The sequence below is a fragment of the Perognathus longimembris genome, chromosome 12, assembly GCF_023159225.1.
Source record: "Perognathus longimembris pacificus isolate PPM17 chromosome 12, ASM2315922v1, whole genome shotgun sequence".
NCBI lineage: Eukaryota > Metazoa > Chordata > Mammalia > Rodentia > Heteromyidae > Perognathus > Perognathus longimembris.
This window is the reverse complement of record NC_063172.1, coordinates 49,287,681-49,294,533: the sequence shown is the minus strand read 5'-3', so window position 1 is coordinate 49,294,533 and position 6,853 is coordinate 49,287,681.

The following is a 6,853-nucleotide window of genomic DNA, read 5'->3' as shown; positions in this document are numbered from 1 at the left end:
ATCACTCTGATTGAATTCTGTCTCCTCATTGTCACTTGAACCTGTCTACATATGGCATTTATCACTCTGAGGTAAACAAGGAACCAGGACCTCTCCCCTCTGAAATAAGCTCCCTACATCCATCCTGCCATCAACAGTCTTAAATAAGGTGGATTTTCTCAAGTTTCTAAGAAATTATTTTTTTAACCAAGGTATATGGCTTGTTGGTCTTCCTGGATATGACCAAATTGCTTCACAAATCCATCTTCTAAAAGCATGCAGCCACAATTTTGTGTGTATGTGCTGGTCCTAGAGCACTATCCTTGAACTTTTTTGCTCAAGGCTAACACTCTACTACTTGAGCCACAGTTCCACTTCCAGCTTTTTGGATGTGATGCTTAATTGAATATGAGTCTAATGGACTTCCCTGCCATGGCTGGCTTTGAACAGTAATCCTCAGATCTCAGCCTCCTGAGTAGCTAGGATTATTGATGTGAGCCACTGACAGACACCAGGCCAAGCATAAATTTTTTTTTTTTTTTGGCCAGTCCTGGGCCTTGGACTCAGGGCCTGAGCACTGTCCCTGGCTTCTTCCCGCTCAAGGCTAGCACTCTGCCACTTGAGCCACAGCGCCGCTTCTGGCCGTTTTCTGTATATGTGGTGCTGGGGAATCGAACCTAGGGCCTCGTGTATCCGAGGCAGGCACTCTTGCCACTAGGCTATATCCCCAGCCCACCAAGCATAAATTTTGAAAAATGGAAATGATTATATCTCAACAGGCTTTCTGCCCATGCTCAAAACATCTCACTCAGCTGAGCACCAGTGGTTGGTTTATGCTTGTAATCTTAGCTAATCAGGGAGCTGAAACATGAGGATCATCGTTTGGAACCTAGTCCGAACAGATAAATCCAAGGAACTTTTGTCTCTAATCAACCAGCAAAAAAAGCCTCAAGTGGAGGTGTGGGGTCAAATGGTAGAGTACCAACCAGCCTTGAGCAAAAAAGCTAAGTAAGAATGCAAGTTCAAGCTCTGACTATTCTCTCTCTCTCTCTCTCACACACACACTACAAAACAAAGAAAAAAAATCTTACTTTTCTACAAAATAGTCACCACTCCTCTTCTCAAGTAGTATAGTGTTATTGGCAATGAAAGACAAAAAGAATTTGAGGACAGTTTCTCCTGTTGTAGGAAAAGAGCTGTCCAATGTTATCATGAACCACCCTAGGGGAAGATCATTTGTCTTGTTAATGCGCGCATCAGTTCTTTAGCAGTCATTCATCATCTATAAGTGTGGGACACTGGCGGAGATTATGGGAGGAAGTCTGCCTGCTAGGAGCACACAGTTTTGGGGTCGATAGAGAAACAGTGACGTGCTACTAGGGCAAGGTGGCTGGGAGTCATGGAGGAAGGGCATTTCCTGTAGCCTGGAAAGGTTAAGAAAAATTTCTCTGAGCCTTACAGTAAGCATCTGGATTTGAGATCTGCACCTCTGTTGTTGTTTTTTCTTCCATTTCCTCTGAGAATGCAATTGATGTGGCAAGCTCTGCATTTTACTCATTTCATTTGTATTTTAGTTTGTATTTCTCTGGTTACCTAACCAGTCAGGCTGAGCATCTTTTCATATTTATTAGACCTGTGCATTTTCTCTTCTGTGTATTGTCCTTGTTGTCTTAACCATCTGTGGAAAACCTCTGTATAGGAAAAGTAACTTTGAGGCAGCTAGGGAACTTGTCTTTGTTCTTTGAAGGACTGATTTCCTAAATCCTACACACATCTGTGGACAAAAATAAGGATCAGGATGTTTTGCTAAAAGCTGCCTTATTTCCTGCCAATCTCTGCCTTGTCTCCAACAATCTGCTTCCTCTCCTGGTCGGTGGTCACTAGGGGAGGTGGGAGGTGATGGGTTGGTACGTGCAAACACTATCGTTGCGGTCACAATTTGTTAACTGTTTTTTTAGTCATTTAAAAGAAAGAAAACCTACACAGATGGCCAGGGGGAGTTATGTGTGGGATGGCAAATGTGAGAACTGTCTGATAAAAGCAAAGAATTTGAGTGTGCAAATCTCAAAAGAATGAGGCCCAACATCATATTTCATTTGAGAGGAATGTCTACAGAAAAACTACTATGTGGTCTTGTGAACAATTCTAACACATGTGAAAGACACATCGCCTTCAGCCTCAGACGTCAATGCGTGCTCCCCTCAACCCCAGGAACTCAGCTTCCTGTTGGCTTGTCTATGGTTGTCAGAAAGGCTCTCCAACTGTGTCTTGTTTTAACCATTGGGTGGTTAGAGGGTAGAGTTGAGGCTGCTCAGATGTAGAAGAGGGAAGACCCAGGGCTTAAAATCAGAGTTACTTGGTGAGGAATTTTGGATCTCTTATTCACAGCTGTGTTTTGTGAAGCAATCTTTCCTACCTACGAGGGCTTTCATGTTCTCATATGCAAAGTGTGGAAAATATTTCCTTGTTATCTAACTTACTGTAAGCATGAAATAGCATGATAATAAATTGTTCTGCAGGCATTAGGTGTGTATTCCTTTTTACTATGTCATGCATACAGCCGTGCACAAGGCCTTGCAAACAGTTGGTGTTTAATATTGTGCATTGCTTGACTAAACAGAGCAGAGTAGTGGTTCTTTAGAGGACCATTGAAATGTTATTTTATTGTAAAGGTGATATACAGAGGGGTTACAGTTACATAAGTCAGGTAAAGAGTACATTGTTTTTTGGACAATGTCACCCCTTCCCTTGCTCTCTCCCAATTTTCCCCTCCCATCCCCACTCACAAGTTGTACAGTTCATTTTTAACATAGTGTGTAGTTAGTACCACTGCTGCATTTGTTCACCCTTTGTCCTTCTATTTCTGTGCCTCCTGTGCCTCCCATTAACCTCCCAAAGACACATAAATGAACAAACAGAACAAAAAGAAAACAAAAACAGCAAAAATAAAAAAATAAAGCTCTCGTTTCCATTTCCTGGAGTTCATTTTGATAAATATTGTTTTGTAGGTTCAGATGTACATAGGCATTGTGCCTTTCTGTTCCTCTGCTAAGCGTATTCTCTTTTTGTCTCACTGTGTATGAATACCAACAGACTTATATAATTTATTATGTTCTGGTGTATTTTAGATCTAGCTTCCACATATGAGAGAAAACACGCTCTGTTTGTCTCTCTGAGCTTGGCTTACCTCACTTAACAGGATTTGTTCTCGGTCCATCCGTTTCTATGCAAATGACATATTATTCTTTCTCAGGCTGTGTAAAATTCCATTGTATGTAGGTTGTTTTAAGTTTTTAATTATTATTGTGGACAGACTGTCATATTCTCCATGCTCCGCCTCTGCTCCTGAGCGAGTGAATGACAGGTGGTAAAGCTGCTTTTAATATGCTGTTTCTAGTTCTTAGGTCATGGACTTTACCATGTGTTAATGGCACAACAGTGAGGCTCTGTAGGTTTGATCATCTTGTTGGCTGTGTGTGTGTGTGTGTGTGTGTGTGTGTGTGTGTGTTTACTGGTGGAGGAGGCAAAGTGGGAGTACAGAAAGGGAACGATAGAGGGTGAACCAATGCAATCATGCTATTCATTATACACTATGAAGAAAATGAACTTTGGAACTTGTGCTCAGGGACAGGAGGGGGAAGCTGGGGAGAAAGCAAAGGAAGGAATGACATTGTCCAAAAAAGTAATATACTCATTACCTGACCTAGAAATGGCAACCCTTCTGTACACTGCCTTAATAACAACTATATATATATAATAAGCATATATATACATATATACAATATACACATATATTAAAAAACAGAACAACAAAAAAAAGAAAATCCTGGTATTTCATCTATTCTGGCTTTCTTTCTGAAGGTTTTTTTTTTTTTTTGAGGGGAGGAGAGCTGGTTTTGTGGATTGAACTCTGGGCCTGAGCACTGTCCCTGGGCTTCTTTTTATTCAAGGCTAGCAGTCTACCACTTGAACCACAGCACCACTTCCAACTTCTTTTTTTTTTGTATTTTTAAAATAATTGCTATTTATTGTCAAAGTGATGTACAGAGGGGTTACAGTTTTCTTGTTGGTTTTTTTTTTTTGGCCAGTCCTGGGCCTTGGACTCAGGGCCTGAGCACTGTCCCTGGCTTCTTCCCGCTCAAGGCTAGCACTCTGCCACTTGAGCCACAGCGCCGCTTCTGGCCGTTTTTCTGTATATGTGGTGCTGGGGAATCGAACCTAGGGCCTCGTGTATCCGAAGCAGGCACTCTTGCCACTAGGCTATCTCCCCAGCCCCTCTTGTTGGTTTTTTTTAAAAGCAACTTTAGAAGCAGTTATGTGACCATTAGGTACTTTCTCTATTGGATGGGTGCTATAGTCAAAACATGTCAGAATATGAGACAATTAGATGACCTTTGGCTTATATTCCTTCAGCTTTTGCTGTGTAGGCTGATAATACCTAGCAGATTCTTTTCTTCCTAATATGTGGCATAAATGGCATGGCCATGATACACAGCATCCTAGAAAAAGAAAAGTGTATTGCTTTCCTTGGTGCAAGTATCACGAATTCCACTGAAGGTTCAGTATTGTTCTTGACATCATATGAATGACTTTGCTTGCAGTGGGGGGCAAAGCACTTGAAAATCAGCACTGTAATCTCTATTTTGCAGTACTGGGGATTGAACTCAGAGCCTCCATTGTAATCTTCCAGTGGATTCATCTCTGCCTCTATTTTCTCAGGGGCTGTCATTCTCTTTACTAAGTAAGTAACCAACTTTATCAGATATCAAATGGATAAATTGTAGGATTACACTTTCATGCAATTGCAGTAATGGTTTATCTAAATAAAACATGGATTCATGAATGTCAAGGAAGTTTTGTGGACTATCAGATACAGTACTAAAAACACTAAGAACTGGTCTAAACCTTTTTAGGTCTTCAAGTAACCTATGTGAAATTTCTATGTTAAATATGAGAACAAATTGAAGCACACACAAGTCCATTTCTTATGTCTCTTACTTCCAAACAGCAAGGTATCCTTTGAATGCTAAACTTTTAGTAATATATGGTACTGTATAAGGTTCAAATATATTCACATTTGTATATATCACATATATAGTTCATGTATGCGTACATCAAATCTAGAACCTTACATGTAACAGTAGGAATGTAAATATTTGCTATTCAGGACCTTAAATAGCCTCAGTTACATGTGAATCAACTCAGAAGCATCTGGGAGCTTGTGATGGAGGTACAGAAATGAGCTATTCAACTCTCACTGCTACCTTGGATTTTATGGTATCTGATATACTTTTTTGTGTGGTTGATAAATGACAATGTGGAACAATGCTGTTCAATAAAGGACCTGAAAAAGCACAGAATTTATTCAGATCTGGGACTGTAGTTCACCTATTTTAACCTTTTGGCTGAATGATGTCAGGCAAGTTGCCTAACAGAAAAAGGTTCACAGGGATAGCCTAAGAATCCAATGAGGCACTGATGATAAAGTTCTTTGTGAAGAAAGTATCTCATATTTTCCTAGGTTGGAAATCATAGAATATTGAAAAATCACAGAATATAGAAAAAGAGTCATAGGTATGGCCTTTGATCTTCAGTGAGAAAGGTTTATTAAGCATCAGTGAGGATAGAACATGATCTGACTGATAACATAATTAACCTTTGTAAAGAAGTCTTGAGATTGGGTTCTCATGTTTTTTTTTTCTTGTTTTTTTTTTTTTTTCTAGTAGGTTGGAGACATTGGTAGGAATTTGGTCATCCTCCACCCCTGGGTTATTCTTAAGTACTGAGTACTTGATATCAACATGGACACTCCATCATCCAGCCACCCAGTAAAGTCAGTGCTCAGTGCTATGATTATACCCATTCTACAGATGAAGAAACCAGGACATGGATTAGAGAATAATTCACACTCCATCATGACCACAGCCAGAAGTTCATCCATTTTTATTCTACCTATCAGTATGTGATATGTTCTATATATTTGTGCTTTTCTCCTTCTTCTGTAAATTAGGCTTCTCCAGAGTTGATTCTAGAATACTGAAGTACTTTTTAGTATGTCTGGATTGAAGGCAATGTTGGACACTAGTAGTGAGTCTCTAACTTGGAATAATTAAACAGTCTGATGAACTGTTGCCATTACTGGCAGAACGTGCCACATCTACAGCTATTTGTCACATTGGACAGATGAGGCTACACAACTCTTCAGAGCATGGGGAGAGCTGCAAATGGCAGCAAGCATCTTGCTGGGGAGCCTGCTTGACATAACTGGAGATATAGTTACTGCATTGAAACAACATGGAGGAGACTTTCCAGATTTCCCATCCACACTGGCTTCACCCCTGCTATGGCCCTCAAAAGATGTGGTTTGGACATGAATCTGGAATCAGTCATCTCCCCAGCACCTTTGCATTCTCCTACTGCTTCAAAGAGTTCTATGTTCTCTTTCTTTAGGACTGGCCAGATGATGAACTATTTCAGCTGATACATCATCAGCTAAAGCTTTGAGGTGACAATGTTGTAAGTCACTTACATGGGACTCTCCAATACCTCAGTTCTCAACAGGACTGGTATACTTGGTGATCTGAAAGCACGTGGAGGCACCCCAGGAAGTTGTTTGAGTAAAATCCCACACCAGGCAGTTTGCTATATGTCCAGCCACTCGAACTCCCACTTCAGATGGCTTCAAGAAGCACATTGAGGCTGGGGGTTCTGGAAGTAGGAAGCGGATTCAATGTCCTGTTGAACCTGACCTTTCCTTAGTACACTAAAAAACAGTAGGGGCCACAGCATCATTACTGGAGGCATAATGGTCAGAAAACATTAGCTGACACCTCCCATGTAGGAGGGACGTTTATGTCAACTTTGAGTTTGCTTA